General features: G+C 35.6%; 1 long non-coding RNA gene across 2 annotated transcripts in view; it reads right to left on the bottom strand.

The window, feature by feature from the left end:
- LOC309634501 overlaps positions 1-25,516 on the bottom strand; it is a 61,220-nt gene that overhangs the window by 15,039 nt on the left and 20,665 nt on the right. Inside the window, exons 2-3 of one of the 2 annotated variants that reach the window (XR_014248150.1) lie at positions 19,305-19,415; positions 6,407-6,462 (exon numbers count right to left, since the gene is read on the bottom strand). This is a non-coding gene — a long non-coding RNA (uncharacterized lncRNA). Of the gene's footprint in view, positions 1-6,324; positions 6,463-19,304; positions 25,494-25,516 lie in introns of those variants that run through there. The other variant, XR_014248151.1, reaches the window with a different exon arrangement.

Raw genomic sequence — 25,516 nt, 5'->3', positions numbered from 1 at the left:
ACTCTGGAAATGTACTAAAAACCATTGAACTGCATACTTAAAAATGGTAAATTTTATTATATGTAAGTCATATCACCATAGAGCTGGTAGAAAAAAATTCACTAACACATATTAGATGAGACTGTATATATATGTGCGTGTGTGTATATATATACACATATGTATATGTGTATGTGTATATATATATATACACATATTATATATATATTTGAATAAACACATCAATAAGCGAAGATTACATGCTCTTTTTCCAAATACCATTTAAGCAGCAGCCTTTTTGTTTTAATAATAAATATGATAATCACAAATTATTTGTATTCATTTCAAGTTGTACCACCACACGTCTCCCCTGTCCTACCACGTAGTTAATAAAGCCGACTTTTTCTAAATGTTCTCCTTCAGACTTTTTGCCAGCTCAAACTGAGTTTCTCTAATTTAAGACAGGCAATAGGTTTATTTTTCTACATTACAGAATCACGAATGCTGTTTCAGTTATCTATGCTTTTGGAAGGTGCGAGCAAACTGAGCGTTTCCTACCCAGGCCTAATTTCCAACTCCCATTTTAGACAGTAAAAGTGCTGCCCCACAGAGAATGTTCCTATAGAGAATCCATCCTACTTTTGCCTTGTTCTCAACTGTCTGCTACACACAATACTGGTCAAATCTCATGACCAGGAAAATGCTCTGTGCTTCACTAGTTGACATTCCACCTATATTTTCCAGTGACAACATTTTTTTAGAACACTTTGCATAGCAATGCACTAAAAAAAAAAAAAAAAATACCTCTGTCTCTAACCAAGGCCAGTATGAGCCATATGAGAGTCATAGGCAAGCAATTAATTGAGTGCTTCTTACGCTATCTTCTTTAAATATTTTTTTCAACAGTTATTTAGAGGAAAAGGTGAGAGCTGCATAGGAAGAATAAAAAGAATAAGGAACTCCTTTGCCTCACCATCATTTTCTTGGATCTTGGGTCAGACTTACCCCATTCAGCATAAAAATACATTTAATATTTTGAAGGTCTTTGCAACTAATCTAACCAGACCCTTGGTTCTTTAAATGCAATCAACTACTGTCACGGAGCCTGCCGGTGGGGAAGTCACATCCAGCCACCAGTGGCTCAGTAATCGCTTGCTTCCTCTACTAGGCCCTGGGAGGATTTCTGCTACATGTTTCTCTCACCTTGCTCCATTTCTCAGCACAGCACTCCTTGTGAGTGGGTACCCCTGTTAGCTGTCCCACAGATCTTTATCTCAGCTTTAAATCTTTTCATTTAAAAATTTTTTTTCCAGTTTTATTGAGATACAGCTGACATATAACACGATATTAGTTTCAGGTGTCCAACAAAATGATTTGCTATGTGTACCTATTGTGAAGTGATTACCACGGTAAGTTTAGTTAACATTCATCCCAGTTAACAATTTCTTCTTGTGGTGAGAACTTTTAAGATCTACTCTCTTAGCGACTTTCAAATATACCATGCAATATTGTTAACTATAATCACCATGATGGACATTACATCCCCAGGGCTTATTTATCTTATAACTGGAAATTTGTACCTTTTGACCACTTTCACTCATTTCCCCCACTCATCACCTTCCACCTCTGGCAACCATCACTTTGTTCTCTGTTTCTAAGGTTTGGTTTCTTTTGGATTTCACTTATGAAATCATACAGTACTTATCTTTCTTTGTCTGAGTTATTTCATGTAACATAATGCCTTCCAGGTCCATTCATGTTGTTGCAAATGGCAGGATTTCCTTCTTCTTGTGGTTGAATAATATTCCACATACACAGACACACACACACATTTTATTTGTCCATTCATCTGTTCATGGGCACTTAGGTTGTTTCTATACCTCCACTATTGTAAATAATGCTGCAGTGTACATGGAGGTACAGATATCTCTTCCAGATACTGGTTTTGTTTCCTTCAGGTATATGCCCAGAATAGGGATTGCTGAATAATACGATAGTTCTATTTTTTATTTTTTAAGGAATTTCCATGCTGTTCTCTATAGTGACTGCACCAATTTACATTCCCACTAACAATGTAAAAGTGTTTCCTCGTCTCCAGCACTCCTTGCAGACAGAAAGTCCTGTTAGCTGTCTCACAGATCTGGCCTTTATCTCTGCTCCAGTTCTGTTAGATTTTAGTTTCCTTACAAATAAAATTCCATGTACGTCAAGTCTAAAGAAAATAGAAAGGTACTGTGAAATATAATAACAACCCATTGCCAAATTTCAATAAATCTTGCCTTGTTTTGTTATCTCCATGACTTTGCTGAACAATGAAATTGCCAAAAGGCAAGTAAAAGTAAGGGAAAGAAAAGCAAAGGATCTGGGAAGAAAATTCTGCCCTCCGGCGATTAAATTTTCTTTGAGTAGTAATATAATGTTTTTTTGCTGCAAGTATTTTGTGTTTTTACATCTATTGGTATTATGTCATTTCCTATAGGAGGCAGTCCAAGTGTATGTGCTGAAGACAGGACTACATACCTGACGATTATGATTGAAAATGACTTTTGAAGAAAACTGATGAAATAAATGATTAGATTGCCTGTCACATTTTGATATATTTATTTTCTCTGTACACAAATATGACATCAGCTGGTTTGTTTTAAATATTATCCACTTGTGACAAAATCCAAAAGGTTTGTATTTTGTAGTGTTTTTCTTTCCTTGCATTCCTTCAAGTGCCATGTGGAGTTTGATGTTGAATAAAATGTAACAGATGTCAATATGCTCCAGAACTGAAATGATACTTGGTTCCAAATCATTTCACCTGCCTTGTCGGTTTCAGGTTGACCTAATGGAACAGATTCTGTGGGTCAACTTGACTGCTTCGTAGCCTCTGAAAAGCTGACTCACTTATTTCTGTGAAAGGGAAAGTTTCAAACCTGAGAACATGAAATACTCTAAGTGAAATTAGAAAGAGCTGGTTTTCTAGAATAGTGGATGCAAAACAAATGTCGTATATTAACGCATATATGTGGAATCTAGAAAAATGGCACAGATGAACCTGTTTGCAAGGCAGAAATAGAGACACAGACGTAGAAAACAAACGTATGGACACCAAGGGAGGAAAGGAGGGGGGTGAGATGAATTGGGAGATTGGGACTGACATATATACACTACTATGTATAAAATAGATAACTAATGAGAACCTGCTGTAGAGCCCAGGGAACTCTACTCAGTGCTCTGTGGTGACCTAAATGGGAAGGAAATCCAAAAAAGAGGGCATATATGTATACATACGGCTAATTCACTTCGCTGTACAGTAGAAACTAACACAACATTGTAAAACAACTATACCCCAATTAAAAAAAATAGTGGATGCATATGAAGTCTTTCCACTGGTTTAACATTTCAGGTTGTAATTCTGAGTTTTCACGCATCACTTTTGAGCCAGTTTCTGTCAGCTGTCTATCCAACACTTAGCTACATGGAAAAGCAGTATAAAGGATAAATTTTGAGTCATTAAGTTTGTTTTATCTCTCCTCTTTTATTTTAAGGGAGGATGAGGGGAACAAACAAATTCTGGAAATAATTTATATTTGATTTTTGGGAGGTAACATGTTCATTTATTTGAAAAAATGTTCTTTACTCTTTTACATAATATTTCTGATTCTCTACTTCAAAAGACTACCAAAATAGTGAGAAAAGTTGTGCAACAACTTTTCTATGTGTCAAATTTTAAAGAATATGGTTTTATAATAAAATTCCCATTAGTATCAATCTAAATAAGAAATGTCATTTTTTAAGAAAAAATCATGATTTTAAAAATCTAGTAATCCATATATATAGGAAAAGGCAATTAATAGCATAAAGGAGGAAACTCAGTGCCAGAGCTAATAAGAGCTATCCACTCAAACATTTCAGTAAACACATCTGTTCGTGTATTTCTCGACTTATAAAACTCTGAACTTTTTCCACAATATAATGGGAGAGAAGCAGGAAGTACATATATCAGGATTCCTAGGTCTTTTAAACATGCAATTTAAAGCATTTCATTCTAGCAATCATTTTCTTTAATTGCCTGCTGAGCTTCACTTTGCTTAGATACTGTTTTTATATCTTTAGATAACAAAGATCTCTTCTCTCAGTGTATTTTAGAATGCCCTAAGTAGGGTTGTATAATTTTAAGTACTTCTTATGTATCCGACTCAGAGAAAGGGATTAGATGCTTATATTTTCGAAACACAGGTCAATTCAGTATTTAAAAAGAAACATTTTCCAAAAGGAAGAAAGAAACCTCTGTAGCACCGACAAATAGTGTAGTGAGTTTAGAGACCTCAGGTGAGTCAGCGCTGTCTCCATTACTTAGCGCTAATGTAAAATGATAAACAGATTTCCTTTTAAAAATTGAATATCACACGTTAATATTCTCCAAAGAGCTGATGGTACACCATAGACTCCAAAAGTAGCATAAGGAAAATAAAAGTCATCAAATACTAAATTGGGCTCTCAACACACAAAAAATTAAATTAAATTAAATTTTAAAACAAATTCATAAATAAACTCAAAATGGGGGGAAATATTTGCAAAATACATCATTTCTCACTAACCAAGTATTCCTTTCACTTTTGTATTTGTTTCAAGACTTCTGTAATAAAACATTTTTTAATGACAAAAGAATAAAATCAATAACATACAAATATATCACATAAACCAATAAAACAACTATTCCAAGAGGAAAATGGCAATAAAAGGCATGAAAAGATAATTCTAGAGAATGAGAAATTGAAATAATCAATAAACATATAAATATTAAGCCTCACTAGTAATCAAAATAACATAAATTGCATAAGTTTTTTTCTCTTGATTGGCAAACAAAAAAAGTAAATTTTACATAATATGTATTGTTATGCATGTGGGAAAATATAAATTTGCATGCATTGCTATAGGAATACAAACCTTAAATTTGTTTCAGAGGAATTTTGCAATATTTATCAAACCAATTTTTGTTTATTTCTTCTATCCTAGCAAGTTGGCTTCTAGGTATTTATTCTAAGAATAGTTGTTTAATTGTGCAAATATACATGAAGAAGTGTGTTCATCACAACTTTGTTATATTAAAGATAAGTCACAACAGTCTAACTGTCCTGCAGTGTTACATAAAGTTATAATAAAAACTTGATCTGAAAGACTATGACATATCAATAAGTGAGAGTAACAGGTTATAGCACTGTATGTAGAGTATTATTATATTTCTCTTAAATATGTGTGTGCAAATTACATAATATACACATATGTATGTGTCTACATATGTGTGTCTCTGTATGGAGAGAGAGAGAGAGGATATGTATAAATGGTAAAATGGTAATAATGGATGGATATCTTTGGCTAGTCGGCTTGTGGTTCTTATTCATATTTTCAAATAATCCTACAATAGCCCATATTATGTGTGTAACAAATTACAATAATGAATAAAATTGAAAGTTTCTTACATGGAAAATTTGATGATCTACTCTAAGAATACTGATGGCACACTGAGACATCTCTAACATACCCTGAAGTATTTTGCAGTATGGCAGACACAAGAAGACCTGGTACCAATTGCCTACTTCAAAGGAAGGTGATACAAAAAGGGTAGTACTTATTTTCTGATTTTAGAACATATATACTCTTTTAGTTCATTTTTTCACCCGATAGAGTTGACATCTATCTTTATGTCACCTGCACATTATTTAGAATTATCCAATTCTACTTGTGATGGGTCTTGTGGTCAGTATAGTTTAAGAGGTTATAGTAGATTTTCTTCATTTAATTAGTTTACTAGCGATAAACAAATAGTGTTTGAGGTTTCATTTGTATGTACTGTTGAATGGCACAAACTCATAGGAAATAATTGTCTTTAACCAGTGAGAAAAAAAAAGTCACTGGTTCTTCTATTAAGAGGCCAATAGGAAATGAATGTCTGTGTCTCCCCCAAATCTGTATGTTGAAACCCTAAGCCCTAATGTGATGGTATTTGGGGATGGGATCTGTGGGAAGAAATTAAGGTTAGATGAGGTCACGGGAGGTGCTATTCTGATGGGATTAGTGCCCTTATAAGAAGAAACACCAGAGAACCAGAGAGCTTGCCCCACCCCCACACCTGCCTGGTGCACATGCACAAAGGAGCAGTCATGTGGTCACACAGTGAGGTGGCAGCAGCCTGCCAGCCAAGAGAAGAGACTTCAGAATGAAACCCACCTTGCCAGCACCTTGATCTTGGACTTCCCACCCTCCAAAACTCTGAGAAACAAATTGCTGTTGGTGAAGCCACCAGCCTATGGTACATTGTTATGGTAGCCCAAGCTAAGACAGAGGTAGACTCACCTTCAGAAAGTGGGGCAGGGGAGCAGGAATGAGAGCTGTAGGGGAAAGGAGTGAGGGAGACTGAGGGAGAAGGTCACCCAACCTTGCTCTTTTTTTCCCACAGGAGGCAACTGTGCATGATGTAGTTCTTTTTCTGACCTGAAGAAGCAACAAAAAAAGAAAGTTTGCTTATCATTTTGATCCTTTGTAGACCTGACCCAAAATTTGACTTCCTTCTAATTGAGTCATGGCTCAGCAATAGAGAAAATATTGGTCAAAGCAAGAAATTAAGACTTAAGTCAATATACTTCAAATATTAAAGCCGACTTGGCCTGACCATCTGATAGAGAGACTGTTGCAAGGTGTCAGATATGCCACATTCTGATATATTTGACTTGTAGAAATTGACCTAATAACAGCTTCTTGTGGTTTGGAGAGCAGGACCACACTTAGAAATATTGTAGATACTCATTCACAAAGATTCTTTGGGGTATATTCTAAAACAATGAACTACCTTGAAAACATGATTTTTAAAAATATGAACCAAAAATATTAATGAAAAGACTACGATTGTAAGGACTGTAGTAGAGCTATATGGACCATCTGAGAAACCCACAGTGGTACTTACAGGGAAGCCTTGAGATCTACACCAAAGTTCTAACGCTATGTTCACGGTCTGCTTGTTGTTGCAAAGAAAGTTACTGCCTGGGTCTATGTCTTGAGAGTGGGCTTTAACTGTTGAGTCTTGCTCGACTCCGCTTCACAGCGTTTCTCCAGCATCCTGTACCTGACTGACCGCTACAAACTGTATGCACTTAACTGCCATCTTGGCATCTACCCATCAGCAGCCAATAAAAGGCTGAAGAGGTGAGAATATGCTAAAGAGAGTCAGGAGGCAGATGATGCTGCAGCATTTAAAATAGTCTGTTGAAAGGATACAGCAGAGGGGTACACTAGTGTGCTTGTCCTGTGGAGCAGCCCTGTGCAAACTTCTCTCTATGCCTCTAGGTTTGCCTCTATCAAGACTCCATCTAAGAGCTCTCCATCCTTTACAGCCTGTTCTGTGGGAATGGAATTTTGTTCATGTCTCTTTGTTTCCTTCTTCCCTTTCTGGTCAAACGGTTGCAGGGAACACAGGTTCTCCTGCTACCCACGTTGATTCATCTCTCAATGGAAGAGTGGCAACCCGGCTCTACCGATCTTGTGAACCAGTTTTAGTTTACTCTTAAGGTGATTACTTTTTGCCATTGGTAGAGGGGATTAAATGCCAAAAACCCATGTATTCACTACATAATACTTAATCAAATGCCTGTAGATATTGGCAATATATTTCCACTGGAATTAAGCAAATTTTGAACATGCTTTTTAAATTAAATAAAAGTGAGCCCTTTTTCATGGCATGAAATGCTTGACTGATGTCAGTTAAGGCTGGATGAATCTATCCCTCTTCAGAAATGGCAGTGGGAGGAGGTCAGAAAGAACTGGTTTGCCTTGTGGGTCTGATGTCTAGATAGTATGTCTGTTTTAAATGTTTTGCTTTTTAAAAATATTGTCACAATGCTTAAAAGACAGCTGATTTCATTGCATCTTGTTTCCTATGTACTTAGTGGAAATATACAAAACAGCGTTTGATCAGGAATTAAATGATTTATCAACAGACCTGGATATCAAGACAGTACTTTTAATAACATTTCTATAATGAAGTTTCAAATACCAAATTTTCCCAAAGGCTTTTACTTTGTACTCTAGCAATTCAAAGGGTGACCATAGACTTTGTTTAAATCTTACATAATCTATGTATGTATATATTTTGTTTTCTCCAACTCTTTCAGAACAGGAACCATTTGCTACAATTCTATGTATCACCCACAACATCTCAGAACTACATATAGGAATGTGTAACGTGTATAAGTGTCCAAACATTCACCGCAGTGTATCAATTACTTTTCTCCTCTATTTTTGCACCCTTCCTCAAAATCAGTAACTGATTAAAAAAAAAAAAAAAAAAGGAGGCTTTCATTTTCAGCCAACTTTCTGTACTAGGTTACAAAACTAGAGTGAAAAGCATATATTCACAATAGTGATAAAAGGCTGAAGAAGTAAACTCCTACTTTCTTTTCTATAGTAATATGGTTTATTTTTTATGTTTCAGTTTAAATTCTTTCCTGGATTTATCCAATTCAGTCTCTTTTTCTTGATCTTTTTTATGATCAGCTGAGTCTATAGCCCTGAGCTGTGTCTTCCTGAGCTCCCATCCACGAAAAAAGCACTATCTGCTGAGAGGTACAGGTGCTCATCTGGGACTTGGCTGAACCAGAAAGAAAGTGAGCCCCATGGGGTGGGCTCAGCCCACCCTTCAGCCGAATTACCTACTATGGAAAAATGTGTGCAGCTCCTCCAATTTGGACATGCCTCAAATGACCCATAGAGAGGTAGGTGGGGATGAAGGAAGTTTTCTCAAAAGGAATTAGGGCATAAACAATGTAATGATAATGATGATTTTCCCTGCCTTTTTGCACAAATCACCCTAAAGGGAGAAATGAGAAAGTAGCTGCAAAGGAGTATGGCTTTAAAATCAAATGTCCATTGTCTATATCTGAGTTGAATCGTAACTGCTGGCTTTTATTCCAGAGTGATTAGGTTAATTTCAAAACCTTCAACCCTCACTGACTAAATCACCTATGCATTCCAAGGTATGAAAAATTTAAGAATATAATGTGTTCCTTTAAAAACATATGTCTTTCTCCTTAAGAAAAAGGAGGGGGGGAGGAAATAATATACAGAATTATAAAAATGACTCTAAAGGAAACCAGTGATTTAAAGCAGTGGACTGGAAAATGTTGAGATTCTATTTTTAACTTAGAATGCTACTTTTGGCAAATCCCCTAAATCCTCCACCTCAGTTTTCTTATTTAAAACATGAAGATAATGATCTTTCTCACAAGGTGATAGATGATTTATCCAGTCTTAACTAGTATTAGTCAAGCACTTCATGGCAAAGAAGTCATTATTATTTAACAGTAAAGTGTGCCTTAAGTTGCTGAAATCTATTGGAAATATTCTACTGGAATCTATAGGCATTCAGCCAAATATTATTTAAGGCCCATAGAGCAAGTGCACAACTTTTAGCTCTTAACCCCACTAGAGATGTCAAAAACAAATACTTTAAGACTAAACTAAAACTTAACACACACTGGAAACTTTAGATCAAATTAGGAGTCAGAGAGGAGGGACCATTGATTTCCATAACTAAGTTTTTTGTGTAAAATTTAGATGACATAAAAATAGCAGGAAAGAGGAGTATTTTGGCCCTCAGGCCATTCACTGGTGTCATTTAGATAGGGTTTACTCTGCTATCCTTTAAAAAGAGAAAGGAAAAAAATAAAGGGAAGGGTCTACAAAACTGATCTAACCCCAGACATTTCCCTTTAAGTCTCAAGTCTACTTTTCCCAAAAAGGATACTGCTGTGGTCTGAATGTTTTTGTTCCCCCAAAATTTATATGTTGAAATTTACATGCCCAGTGTGATAGTATTTGGAGGTAGGGGCTTTGGGAAGTGCTTAAGTCATGAGGGTGGGGCCCACATGTATGGGATTAGTACCTTTATAAAAGGGTCCCCAGAGAGCTCCCTAGATCCTTCTGCCATGTGAGGACACAGAGAGAAGTCGCGAGTTTGCAACCCGGAAGAGGGCCCTCACCTGACCTTGCTGGCACCCTGATCTGAGACTTCCAGCTCCAGAACTATGAGAAATAAATTTCAGTTGTTTATAAACTACTCAGTCTGTAGCATTTTGTTATAGCAGCTTGAACAGACTAAGACAGGTATTTATAGGAAACAGGACATTTCAGCACAAATCAATTGCTAATAATCTCTCCTGGTCTATAAAATTAGCAACTTTGACAATATCTGTAACCACATAGCTTTGGCTAAACAAGAACCAGTGAACAATCTTTATTGTCAAATTTCTTTCTGGACCAGAATCCTTTCTTAAGAAAAGCCATTTTATGGTTTTAGGCAGCCATGACGGCAGTTCCCATATATGATCATAAGAGTGCAGTTTTTTTCATTGATATAACTTTTGGAGCATGAAGCTGTTATCACAGAGCTCAGAAATATACCAGCAACAAATACTGAAGCATCTACCAGCCCATGCTGTGTCATTTTTAAAAAGTCTCAAACCATGAAAAACAATCATATTTAACAATTTCTTTGAGAGTCTGTTGAAGAGGTAGTGGATAACTAGAAAGTACATCTTGTGTGGGATTCCAAATAAGCCTGCAGCTGTATCACTACGGGGGTTTTATTTTATGTCCTCTCTCTGGAATCGCAATGGAGAAAGTTAATTCTTGTTATCAATTATCACTTGAAAAAGCCCATGGCAGTTTTTAAATGTTTTCAAAATTTTTGTAGCTTTGGTAATGTATAAATTGAGTCAAACCCTTATTATTTTTCAGAGTTCTGATCTCCAAAGTAAGAGGTACAAAATAATAAATCGGCATAGAGAAAGAAAAATGAGAATTTCTATTCATATTTGTTTTGTATCATTCTTTTAAAACTCTATTTTTTGTACATCTATTATGTTTCGAATGAAATAATATAGTTAAAGTTTTTGATGTAGGGAATACACTGTTTGAAAGTTACAGGTATATGATTGAAATATAAACATTCAGAGACCATAGAGTTTTAAAAACGAGACTGTTTCTTCCTCAGTTTTGGCTGATATTTCAAAAGATTTTTTTTAAAGAAATAAAGAAACCCAAACCTATATATATATAGATATATATATAGATAGATAGATGATAGATAGATAGATAGATAGATAGATAGATAGATAGATATATGGAGAGAGAGAGAGGGCAAATATTCTCATATTCACATATGCAGAATTGCCAAGTAGTTATGCAATCCTTAGACTCAAGGTTATTAAAAGGTTAAAGACAAGGAAAAGTTTTGGGGCTGCTGTGTTATTTTTTCTCCCTACCTCCACGGGGAAGATATAGGACTTGCTTCCCTCTCACTTGAAGCTGAATGAGAGAGGTTTCAAGAAGATCACTTTGCAGGCTGGATTTTTATTTTATCCTCTGTGTTTTGAAAGACAGAGTGGATTGGTGTCTGAATCGTGCCTACAAAAGATGTTTAAGAGTTTGGTATTTGACCAATATGATGGACCAAGTATTCTGAAACTCCATAAAAAAATAATCGGTAATATCTAATGAAAGAATGTATGCTATACATGGATAAAGATGTGATTTATCCTGGGAACCTTCTGAGCTTCTAGTTCTCAGGTGCTTCCACACACCAGGCACATAAGCTTTGGTTTAAGGGATCCTGTTATACTGCCCTGCTATGTTTTTACTTCCCTAGCTTCCCACAAGGGTACGAGATGGATCTTTCAGTCCAATACGGGATTTATCTGTCTATCAGACTGAAACAAGCCCTTCTTCCTTGTGTCTGCTCATGCATTTGCTAAAGTTCACAGACTTTCCCAGAGGACTCTTGAGTCCAGCAGCCTTGTCTCTAAATTAGATTTTCCATGTCGTATGGCCTCCTTGTCCAAGTTTGGAAGTTTCCAGAGACAGCCTTCTCTAGGCAGCTCAACCAGGAATCACACAAAGGCCAGAGACAATGCGAGGCAGGCTAAGGGGACTGGGAGTTTCCAGTGCAATGTGTGCCATTGTTTATAAAGTTGTGCTGATGCAAGGGGAAAAATGACTGGGTGAGTATCCACAGGGACAGTAATAGTAACTATAAAATAGATGCTCTTAAAACTGATAGGGACACTAAGAAAAGAAACTATTAGAATTAAAAAATGTATAAGCATTAAACAATAAAATCCAGAGGAAAGGTTTAATAGCAGATTGCATAGAGCTGAAGAGAATTAGTGAATTATATTAACATGTATGAAGAAATTATCCAGAATGCAGCAGAGAGACAGAGACGGAAAGCATGAAAAAAGAGTTTAAGAGACCTGGAAGGTAAAAATGTCCAGCAATCACTTAATGGGCATTTCCAAAGAAAAAGAGAATTTGAAAGAATGAGAGGGAGAAATAATGTTAAAATGTATCATAGCTAATAGTTTTCAAAAATTATTCAAAGATAAATCCTCAATTTCAGGAAATTTAATGAATTTCAAACAGGATAAATAAAAAGAAATAGATCTCTCCATGTATACTAAAGTGAAAATATAGACTACCAAAGATAAAGAGATGATATTGAAAGCAGCTATATTTTTTGAAAATTCGCACTCAAAAATGTAATTATTAAACTGAAAAACAGGTGACTTAACAGTAACACTGGAAGTTAATAGAGGAAATCAGTACCTTCAAAGTGCAGACAGACAATAACTATCAGTCTAGAATTTTATATTCAGAAAAACTTTTTAAGAGCAAGGATGAGATACATTTTCAGATCAGCAAGAACAGAGAGTTCACCACCAAAACACCTTTACCAAAGAAACTTTTAAAGGACATACTTCAAGAAGAGGCAAAATGAAAGCAGAGAGCAGACCAGAGATAAAAGATGGCACTGTGAATGAAATTAATGAAAACATACCTGTAAATGTAAACACTGATGCCATGAAACAAAAAATAGTAACTTAAATAGGTGCGGTTTAAAAATCGGATAAAATATAGCATTAAAACACCAAACAATTTCATACACATCTTCAGGACAGGACTAGTGATAAACATTCTAAGAACTGTTCATTTCTAGAGAAGGAGGATATTGTGCAGTTTTACTTTAGCATTTAGTTAACTAAATACGTTAAAATTAAATAGAGTGTATCATCGTATTTGGGAGAGAAAAAAATAGAATGAGGAAAAAAACAAAGCAAAATCTCAAAAGAGAATTAAAAGAGGGTAGGAAAAGGAAAAAAACTAAATAAGTAGGGTAAACAGATGGTAAAAATAAATACAAATAAATCATATTTATTTTTATTAAAAAAGGCAGGCGATCAGAATGGATAAAAGGGAGCAAGGAAGGATTAGAAAAACTCAGAAAACAGAGAAAGAGGAACACTCCCTAACATTCTATGAGGACACCGTATTCTTTTCTTTTATTCTAAAAGAGCTTTATTGAGATACAATGCACATATCATACAGTTCACCCATTTCAAATACACGATTTGATGGGGTTTCGAACACTTACAGACATGTGTGCTCATCATCATGGTCAATCTCAGAATATTTTTCCATTATCTCAAAAACAAGCCACCATAGATAGAGAGAACAGATTGGTGGTTGCCAGAGATGGGGGCGGGGATGGGACAAAATGGGTGAAGTTGATTGAAAGATACAAACTTCCAGTTATAAAATAAACAAGTCCTGGGGATATAATGTACAGCATGGTGACTATAATTGATAATACTGTATAGTATATGTGAAATTGTGTCTCACTTATATATATAGTTATATAGCTATTTGGTTTTTTATGTGGATTTTAATTACCACCTGGGATCACTTGCTTTCACTCTGAAGAACTTCCTTTAGTGTTTCTTGTAAGGCGGGTCAGCTAGCCACAAATTCTCTCAGTTTTTGTTTATTTATGAAAGTCTTTGCTTCACCTTCATTTTTGAAAGAGAGCTTTACTGGGTATAAGATTCTCAGTGGCAGTTTTTCTTTGAGCATTTGAAGATGTTACCCACTACATTCTAGTCTCCATTGTTTATTCTGAGAAGCCAGATGTTAATTTAATGGGGTTCCTTTACTTTTGTTTATCCAAGAGTGCCTTTATTTCTCTTTCGGTTTTGAAAGGTAATTCCACTAGATACAGAATTTTAGGTTGGTGGGTTTTTTTCTTTCAGTACTTTAATATTTTACCCCATTTTCTTCTTCTTACATGATTTCTAAAAAGATGCCCAATATAACTTTTATCCTTGCTCTCTATAGGTAAGGTATTCTTTTCTCGCCCTCAGTCTTCTTTCAAACTTTTCTTTCTGTTTTTGATATCTTCAGTTTGAATATGATATAACTAAGTGTAGAATTTGGGGTATTTAACTTGCTTGGTATTATCTGAGCTTCCTGCATAAGTGATTTTGTGTCTGCCATTAATTTTGCAAAATTATCAGTCATTATTACTTTAAATATTTTTACTCTGTTCCTTTCTTTCTTCTCCTTCTGGTACTCCCATTATATGTATGTTACACCTTTTTAATTGTCTTACAGTTCTTGGTATTCTGTTCCATATTTTTCTTTTCTTCTCTCTGCATTTCAGTTTTTGAAGTTTCTATTGACATACCTTCAAAGTTCACTATTATTTTATTACCCTGTGTCCAGGCTATTCATAAGCCCATCAAAGTCAATCCTTATTTCTGTTACAGTTTTTTTTTTTCTTTTTGGTTTTTAACATTTTCCTTTGATTACTTTTTAGAGTTTGCGTTTCTCTGCCTACATTACTCATTTCTACTTGCACGTTCTTTGCACTTTTTCCATTAAAGTTTTTAGTATATTAATCATAGGTATTTTAAATTCTGGTTTTGATCATTCCTAAATATCTGCCATATCCTAATGTGGTTCTAAGATTTGCTCTGTCTCTCCAAGCTGTGTTTTTGTCTTTTAGAATGCCTTGTAATTTTTTTGTTGAAAGCTAGATATGATGTATACTACTGGCTCTAGCTGTAGGCTAGTCTTCTGCTCCAGTAAGCTGTGACTCTGTATTTGCCTGTTTCTCCATGTTGAGGCAGTAGTTTTCCCTGTGACCTCAATTCTCTGATGGATCTAAAAACCAAAACAAAAATTAGAAAAATAGAGAAATTCAATGGAACCAAAAATCTGGTTCTTTGAAAAAATTAACAAAATTGACAAACCTTTAGCTAGCTTGACCAAGAAAAAAGAGAGAAGACTCAAATCACTAGGATCAGAAAAGAAACAGGAAGCATTACTACCCACCTTTCATAAATTAAAAATGTTATAAAAATACTTTTAAAATAATGTCTTGAAGTCAATGAATATGAGTTTTTCAATATTATTGTTCCTTTTCAAGAATGTTTTGGCTGTTTTGGAATGTTTGGTTCCTTTGAGATCCATATAAATGTTAGAATTAGCTTTGCAATTTCTTTGAAAAATTCAGATAAGCTTTGATTGGGATTATGACAAATCTATAGATCAATTTGGAGAAGAGTTACCTTAAAAATATTGAATCTTCCAATCAGTGATGTGCTGGTAAATGTTTAACAATGGACTCTGTGGGAGGGAGTAGGCCACTGATTCAGAGTATTTGCTAATTTATAGAGTGTAACTATTTCCATCATGGTTGATATCAACCTGCTAACATGATGTCATGGAATGGGCAATCAGGAATTCATGTTCAACTGTTTGTCATGAGCCATTCTAAACGTTCTCCAGGTCAACGTTACTTTTAATCCATGAACATGGTATCTCTCTTCATTTATTTAGACCTGTGATTTCTCTAAAAAATACTCTGTAGTTTTCATTGTAGTTGTTTTGCAAGTCTTTCACTCGTTTTATTCTTAAGTAACTGATATTTTTATGCTACTGTAAATGGTATTATTATTAGTATTTAATTTATTTTCCATTTTTTGATGGTATACAGAAATATAATTAACTTTTTTAGATGTTGAGGATGTGGAGCAACTGGAACTTTGATACATTGCTCATGGTTGTGTACAATGACATAATCGCTTTGGAGAAAAACTGACAGTTTCTTATAAAGTTAAATATATATTACCCTATAAAAGAGCACTTCCACCTTAAATATTATCCAAGAAAAATGAAACCATATTTTTCACAAGAAATAGCTCTACAAAAAAGAAATAGCTCTACAAAAATACTTATTGATTTTACTGTAACAGCCAAACTGGATACAATCTAAATATCAATCAATAAGAAAGTGGATAAACAATTTATGATTTATCCATCCAGTGGAATCCTTCTAAACAATGAAAGCAATGAACTACTGATACACTACTGATACTGATAAACAATATGACTTAATCTCAAAAACAGAAGACACAAAAGATGTTATGTGAATTTATTTACTTTCAACCCAAAAACAGGCAAAATGAATCTATGTTGCTATTAATCAGAAATGTTTGCCTTTGGATAGTGGGTTGGATTTGACTAGAAAAAAGCAAATGGGAACTTTCTCTATTGGAAATGATTTATATCTTATTTTGTGTGAAGGTTGCATGGAGGTACACATTTGTCAAAACTAATCAAATAGAGCGTTTTATTTCTGTGCAGTTTTATTGTATATAAAATATACCTCAAAAGAACAATACTAGATGACTTATTTTTAAAAAGTAGTTTCTTAATGTAATGAGGAACTGGGAAGCAAATGGTGAATATACAAACAAACAAACTTCAAAAGCAATTGTCATGGTTAATTTTAAATGGCAAATTGGTAAGGCCAGGGTATCCAGATATTTGGTGAAAGATTATTCTACATGTTTCTGTGAAGGTATTTTTCAGATGAGATTAACATTTTAAAAAGTAGAATTTGAGTAAAGCAGATTACTCTCTATAATGTGGGTGGGCCTCAACTAATCAGTTGAAGGTCTTAATGGAAAAAGATAGCCCTCCCTTAAAGAAGAGGTAATGCTGCTAGCAGAAAGCCATTGGAATGGAACAGCAACTCTTTTCTGAGTCTCCAGCCTGATGGCTTACCCTGCAGATTTGGGACTTGAAAAGCCTCCATAATGATGGGAGCCAATTCTTTAAAATAAATCTCACTCCCTATACATACACATCCTGTTGGTTCTGTTTCTCTGGAGAACCCTGACAAACATACCAAGTGATAACAAGAATCAGGAAAGGTAAGTGAACACTAAATCCAGCTTTTGTTTTAGGGCACTTGTTGAAGGAACTATGTTTATATGGTCCCTTTGGTTTCTATGGTTTCTATGGCTCAGGAGAGAAGAGTTAAAGTCCAGGACCTGCCTATAGTGAGGCGTCTATTAGGAATCTTCCAACCTAACTCTGTGCCTCCAGAAGTCAATATCCTTAATGTTAATATACATTAGAAATAAACTGACCTCCATACCATTAGAACTTTCAGGAAAATTGACTCAAACATTGTATTTAGAATTGAGGGGGAGAATATCTGCCCTGAGAATTTGTAAACAGCTAGCCCTGTGGGAGTTTGCAACATGAATTTGTAATACTTGGATGATCTGAATGAAACCCTCAAGCTAAGAATTTAGTATAAAGTGATTCCAGGCTAGTAGGATTCCCAGGTTGTCTGACAAAAATACAAATCATTTTGGAGGAACTCATTTCAACACAAACCTCAAAGAAATTATATTATTAAAGTCCAGATATTTGGGCACAGAGTAAAAAATAAAAATAAGCAGCAAAAACTGAAGGAAACATATGACACAAAACAAGGCACCAAAAGAGAAAATCAGGAAAAACAGAAATTAGAGTCAAACACAAAAATATTAAGAATAATGGAATTATCAGACACAGAACATAATATGGACATGTTGAATATTCTTAAAGAAATAAGAAATTGAAAATGTGAGTAAAGCACAAGAGACTATAAAAAGATCAGATTTAAGAATAAACTTATAGAAAAATAATAATAATTTAAACTTAAAATATTAAAGAAAAAGGAGTAAATTGGGGGAATTGATATATGTTATGGGCAATGTCTATGTCTCCCCTAAAAGCATATGTTGAAGCCCTACCCTCCAAAGTGATGGTATTAGGAGGTGGGGCCTTTGGGAAGTAATTAGGATTCAACAAGGTAGAGGCCCTATGAATGGGGTTAGTGCCCTTATAAGGGTCTAGAGAGAGCTTGCTTCCTCTCTGCTTTTTGCCACGTGAGGATAGAGAAGAAAACAGTCATCTGCAATGAGTTTTTACTTACCACATCTTTATTTTTTAAATTTGTTAATGAAATGTTTAAAATAGTCTCAGGAGCGCAAATAACATTAAATATATATTCTGAAATTTCAATTTCCTGAATTTGTAAAACCCTAGGCTTCCTTTAAGAAATTTACATTCAAATAGATTTCTTTCCTTTATGATGGGTAACTTTCTCATTAAAATGATAAAGGTTCAGATTCATAGGAAAAGCCTATTTTATATATATATAGCAGACACTTAAATTTGGAGTCCTGTATCCTCTCAATCCTTTTCTTCCTCAGCCTAAATGTCTTATTTACATGGAAAAACTATGAAATGAAGCAATGATGACAATAAATGACACTAGCATTTGACTAGAAAACATTCCTCTTATGCATACAAAAGGATTAGACTTTTACAAGTGTCTTCATGCTCCAAATCAGTAAAAGGCTTTATTTGAGAAGAACTAGTGCAAGATAGTTCAATTAATAGCTAAAGATCACAGAATGCCTCAGACAGTTTTAGAGTCACTTCTTTTACCATCCTGCATGGAAATTATCAATACATACTATGTTTTGAACCAATGAAGCATAGGAAATAGAAAAGGTGTCATTACTGAATTTACCGTTATAGGTTCATTGTCAACATACTATATAACATGGGACAACTTTGATCCAGAAAATTATAAAAGCAAAATGGCTTTATTGCAGATGGATGAATCTGCAGATGTTATTAAGTGTGCTCAGTTAATAGTACTAATTAGAAGTCCTCAAGAGAAACGCTTTACAGAACATTATTAGTTCCGCAAAGACATACCAAAACAAACTATTGAGTGTGAAATACTGAAAATGATAAATGAATTCTCTGAAACAAGGTATTAAACAAATACTGTGTATATTTTGTATTGATGGTACAGCTGAAAAACAGGAAAACACAAGGGCTTTGTTTCAAAATATTCTGGAAACCCTGAGAGCCAATGTTTCTTCACTGAATGTTTCTACCTGTAAAGATTAGCGTTATCAAAATGGTGAATTGAAAAATTAATATACTCTAGACTAGCTCCACATGAAAAAAATTGAGTAGCAAGTTTCTGGATGTCCTTTGGAGAATGCTTGGTGTTGTCTAGCAGACACTTTTGGGTTGTCTGATTCTATGGGAGTCTGTACCTTTTATAACTCTGTAGAGATAAAACTTACCTTGTAGGGGGCTGATGGTGATGAAGATGTTCCTGGTTCAAGGTAATGCAAATGGTCCTATTCATAGGGATGCAAATGAGCTTTGTTTCTTGGAGTGTAATTGATTTCTTCCTACGTGGAAGAAATGATTCCAAACATTACATTTTATTGTGCTAGGCTCTTGAATCAGTTTGCTTCTATTAGTAAATTCATTTCAGCATTACTGATTGCCTATGTATGAGTCTATTCTTTGGATTCTCTTTTGAACTTGCTTTAACATCTTACTGAATCCCTCATTAATTAATAAATTGGATAAAATCTTTGACACGTATTCATTTTATAATTTCATGGGGGTCACAATTTTACCTTTTATAGAAATGAAATCCTTTAACAATGTGAATATGTTCCAGTTCCTCATTAATATTTTTAAAATTATTTTACACGTATTCTGTTAAAGTAATTAAACAAGGAGGCCATTAGACTGAGGTGGTTTTAATGCCTTAGCCTCCCATATAAGCAACCAAACCTAAGCCTGTAAATGCCTCAAGGTCAAGAAGCCAAAACCTAAAGACAGCCAATCACAAACGGCCAACCAGGTTTTCCCAAATATGCAACAGCTTAAGCTACAGCCAATCAAACAATTGCTTTGCTTTGCTTCCCCTTCTTCTCTATAAAAGTCTTCCCTTGGCTCCTGTGGATAGAGAGCTCCTAAGCACTTGGTGCTGCCTGATTAGAAGTGAATTTTCCCCAAATAAACTCTTAATTTTTAAAAATATGTCTAAGTTTATCTTTTAACAGTTCAATATTTAAAGACTTCCATAATATTTGTATTTTATCTTTATCATGTTTATAAGATAAAATGAAAATATAATGGAGTTTGTTTCACTAAGCCCCATAAACAAAGGGTGACCATATAACTTTTGTTCAAATTAGAATACTTTGAAAGTGCAATGGGTACTATTAACAATTGCACTGACACAATAGATTGAACTGGGAGAGTCCTGGAAAAAACAGTATTGTCCTGGACAAACCAGGAGGCATGGTCCTGTTACATGTAAGTGACCCTAAATCCCCTCTAGGTATACCAGCATGCCATACAAATGTTATTTCCTATGTGTGCCATGATGTGAAAAATGTTGGGAAGTATTGCTGTATAACTTTACGGTATATGAACATTCTATAATTCATTTATTTTTCTGTTGGTGGGTATGTAAGTTGTTCTCAAAGTTTTACATTACAAACCATCCTACTAGGAGCATTTTTGCACATGCCTCCTTGTAGGCACGTGGGAGAGTTTCCCTAGGGTATACATCCAGGAGTCTGACCATGTTCTACTTTTCAAGAAGTCTCCTGTTTGTTTTCCAAGGTGGTTGCCTTCATTTATACCCACACATCAGTGTTAGAAATGTTCCTTTCTCCATATCTTTGCCAATACCTTTGCCAATATTAATTTTAGACATATTAATCTTTGTTAATTTGATGAGTTTGAAATTGCATCTCAGGGTTTTCATGTGTCTTTCCCTAACCATAGCGAGTTTAAACATTTTTCAAGTATGTTTTGCCTATCCCCATTGCTTATGTGAAATACCTATTTATTTGTTTGGCTTATTTTCTTCTAACTTACTTTGCTTTTCTATTTCTTATCACTTTGTGGAATTTGTTTTACTCTCAGCAGTAAAATTTTTGTCACATTTGCTGCAGATATCTTATCCCAGTTTATAATCCTCCTCTATTTATGGATCTTTGGATACAAAGAAGTTTTTAGATTTGATGTTGTCAAATTTACCAATTTCCTTCTTTATGGTTTGTGCTTTTGGTATCTTGTTAAGAAATGCTCTCACAGACTTCCCTGGTGGTGCAGTGGTTAAGAATCCACCTGCCAATGCAGAGGACACGGGTTCAATCCGTGGTCCAGGAAGATCCCACATGCCACGGAGCAACTAAGCCTGTGCGCCACAGCTACTGAGCCTGCACTCTAGAGCCCACGAGCCAAAACTACTGAGCCCACGTGCCTCAACTACTGAAGCCCGCACGCCTAGAGCCTGTGCTCTGCAACAAGAGAAGCAACCTCACTGAGAAGCCCGTGAACAGCAACGAAGAGTAGCTCCCGTTTGCCACAACTAGAGAAAGCCTGCGTGCAGCAACAGAGATCCAACGTAGCCAAAAAAAATAAAAAAAAATAAATAAGAAATGCTCTCACACCTGGAGTAATACTGTCCTATATTTTCTTTCAAAACTTTCAGAATTTGCTTTTCACATTTAAGCATTTATGCAACCTGGAATTGATTCTTGTTCAGGAGTAATATATGATACTCATTTTAGTGACTTTTTTTCATCCCATTAAAAACCAGTAATCCCAGATCCACCTATTTCATTGCTCATCCTTTCCCCACTCATCTCGAGCCTCAATTCTGCCACAAATCAAGTTTCTATGTATATGTATTTATATCTATGTTCTCTGTTCCATTGGTTGATGTATTTGTCTCTCCTTATGGCTATAGCACATGGTCTTACAATAGTTTTATAATGTATTTTGATATCTGGTAGAGAAAGCCCCTCTACCTGGTTCTTCTTCAACATTTTTGGAGTATTCTCAAACCCTTGATTTTTCCATATAAATTTTAGAATAATTCTGTCAAATTCTCTGCAAAATAGTTCTGAGAGTCTATGTGGAATTCTATCAAATTTATAGAAAAATATGGGATAAAAAGATATATTTAGGATATTAACACTTGCTATTAATGAACATGGCATATTGCTCCATTTATTTTGGCATGTTTATTATACCTTTTTAAATTGCTATCCTTTCCTCCAAAAAGGCTATGCGTGCATTTTATAGGATTCATTCCCAGTTACTCTCTATTCTTTATGCCGTTGTACATGCTATCACTTTTGTAAAATTACATTTTCTAATTCTCATTGCTATTGTTAGAATTACAGTTGACCTTTGCATGTTGATCATACGTCTAGTAATCTTGAACTCTTGTTAATTAAGTACAAAGGCAAGAATGATAGAAACTGCATTTTCTCCCTTGTAGTGAGGACCCCGGATGTGACGTGCACACATTAGATTTAAAATGTGGAATCAATATTTTTGCCATTTCGGCAGATAAACAGTTATGAAGGCATTAGGCTTTTCTACAGCAGCTACAACTGAGGTGTTAGGTCTGAACCATGGCTTCAAAAGTTGTAGAAAGTCTTTTTTGCTGGTGCAGATCACGGTAAAAGTAGTACGATTCTGAAACCAGCAAATGTCAGTGCAGTTTTTAGACTCAACAGTGACTTCCTGATTGCTGAAAGATATTACCCATTAAACATGTCTCAAGAAAAAAAAATAGTATGCATCCCACGCTTTTTCTGCTTTTAAAACAAAACAAAAAACAACAAACAAACAGAATTGGCAAAGCCTTCAGGGTATCTGTGGCTTTCAAATTCACTTAACAGTTTGTGTTTGTGGTCCTTGAGGATTTCATTTTAAAAAAACAACAAAAAATCCAGATTCCTAAGCTCTGCTCAAAACCAATTAAATATCTTGGAGTGGACCCAGCATTCATATATTTTTAAAACCTCACCAGGGTATTTTAATGCGCAACCAGAGTTGAGCATGGACTGTACACTTAGAGCTAACAAATTCCAGGAGAAACACTGCTTCTCTGGACATTACGCCGTCAAAAACAGGAACCAAACAGAAAATTAAAAAGCTGGTGTTTTAGCAATAAATAAACAAACAAACAAATAAATAAAAGTTCAGCAATGTGGAGGAAGCATGAGTCAAATGACCACATCACCCTATGATTTATAATGGTCAAGATAAAAATAAAAGCAACAACAAAAAGCCTCATTCCAAGTCAACCTAATTGGAACATGGAGGGGTGGGGGCGGGAGATTTATCAAAAGCTTCTCAGGTGATTCTAATGTGCAGCACAGAGTTAACAAAGGCAACTCAGGAATATTGGTGGCTAGGATTTTTTTAAGTGTATTTCAACCAATGGGATCAAAATCTTCTTGGGTCTAGAGTCTCTAGAGGGTGGGGCTTACCCTTGAGGGGAAGGAGTGTAGCTACATTCAATCAACATTGGAATAAGTTCATCCGGAACAAGAAAGGATGACTTAAGGAGGCAAACCTTGGCCTAAAGCAAGATTTTCCTCTTGTCTTTGAGAGCCATGAGAGTCAACCTCAACTCCTAGGCATGGAGATGCCTGAATATCCCAACATGGATAGTGAACTGGCAGGAGAACAATATGGTAGAGAAACCCTGCAGTTAGATTTGGGCTGTGGATTCTGAAAGTAGCCTCCTGGGTAGCATGAAAAGTACTCACACTCTGTTCTTCCCATCTCTTATCCAAAGAAGAAGGTTTTAATCAGGACTAACCACCTGCTTTTCCATAGAGACAATTGTAAATAATCTCAGCTTGCTTTAGATCACCATTTACCTCCTTACCCCAAGGCCAGAGAGTTGCCAAAGTGTAAATAGGAGTCAGTGGCCAAGAATGAACACAACCCTTGCCCTGCAATACGACTGACTTCTAAATTAACCTTTCCTCAAAACACTCCATTCTGACCTTAACTTTTCCATGTTCCTTTCTCCAAACATATTTTTCCCTTTTCAGATTTTTTTTTTTCCCTTCCTTTCTTTTTAATCCTCCAATGGGCCAAAGAAATAACTGGCCTAGTGGTGACTTCAGTGGGACAAAGTTTGCTGATGGTATGACTGGATGTGAGTTCATTCAAAGGCAGTTTGAAGTTTACTTTGGCTTTTGTGCCTTCTCAAAAATAAATACATTTGATTCAATAAATTTGGAAATGTGAATTTTCTGCAGCACCCTGACGGAGGCAGGTCCGGCAGGGTCAGGTCTATTTGGAGATCAATAATTGGGGCTAATTCTGGCTTGCCTCAGCACAACCAGGGCCCTAGAGTGTTCAGAAATGCTCCACGTTTCTATTTAGGGGTCAGAGTTAAAAGAAAACATGTGCCCAGCTTGACCTCTGCATTTTAGAATCACAACATCACAACAACCAAGCTAAAAACTATAAACCTCTACGGAAAAAATAGAGGCAGGAGTGAGGGGAAGAGAGAGATTGAATTTGAAAGGCAGTTAAAAAGAGGTTGGGATCTAAGATTAGCTTTGCATTAAAAAGGAGTTGAGTTGCTTAAGATCAGTACTCAAAATTTGATATTTTGGCATCTTTATTCTTAGGAATGAATCGTTTTTAGCATGCCACCAGAGTAAGTTCCATTGATTTATTTGTTTGGTTTATTCATGTACTCTTTCACTCTTATTTATGGAGTACGTACTACGTAGCAGACATTGTGATAGGCATTCCAAGAGCTAATAACCCTGTCTTGCATCTTAGTGGCCAACCATTCACTATGCAAGCCTGCTGTGCTCATGGCAGTCTTCTTAAACCCGGCTCCTTGCTCTCACTTTCTGACTACCTTTGAATCTAAACTTGAGGCAGTTCTCAAATATCAGCCCCATCTAGATGCTGACTTCAGCGGGGGCTTGGTGCTTTCCTTTCTGGCCTTCTCATTCTCCCTAAGTAATTAAGTTCCCTAATGATAACGGAGCATCATTACAATAATATTGATACCTGCTGTAATCACTGGCATTCTGGCTTTTCAATTTCCAGTATTTGCCTTGGATCAAGTAGCTCTGTGCTAATGCGACAGAAGGTCACCCGATGAAGGGGCTGATAGCGAAGAAGACAGCTCCACTTAGTATGCATGGAGCATTAGGCTTTTTGGCTTGTAGAGCTAATCTTTCAAGTTGTCCTTTTTTGACTTTCTCAGTTTAATCAGTTTAATCTCATCTTCCCTGTTTTCTGATTACAAGGATTTTCTGTAGAAACCTTGCCTCCGCAATAAAGACCATGGGGCAATTTATTCTCATATTGATTTCAACATTTCCGTTCCACTACCAATGAGTCAATAATGGGGGGAGGGAGAAGAAGGGTGCGAGGAGGTTGGAGAAAGAAGAGCCAGAAGAAGGAGGATGAGAGGGGAATAGAAAGTGAAAGCCCTTCGATACTTTCATTAGTAGAAAAGCCACACACTCCAGTTATCTGGGAAACCTAAATACATCTTAAATGCGCTGGAAGCAGAAATGACAGCCAAATGGGAACGTCTCTATAATGATTAAAGTTAGTTGAAGACAGCTATAACAAGGGATTCTTTCCATTGCCACAATAAAGAGATAGAAAGACACACACACACACACACACACACACACAC

Source organism: Balaenoptera borealis, assembly GCF_965194805.1.
Source record: "Balaenoptera borealis genome assembly, chromosome: 9".
Classification (NCBI taxonomy): Eukaryota; Metazoa; Chordata; class Mammalia; order Artiodactyla; family Balaenopteridae; genus Balaenoptera; species Balaenoptera borealis.
The sequence above is the reverse complement of the archived record's forward strand: the minus strand, read 5'-3'. Positions and strand labels throughout refer to the sequence as shown.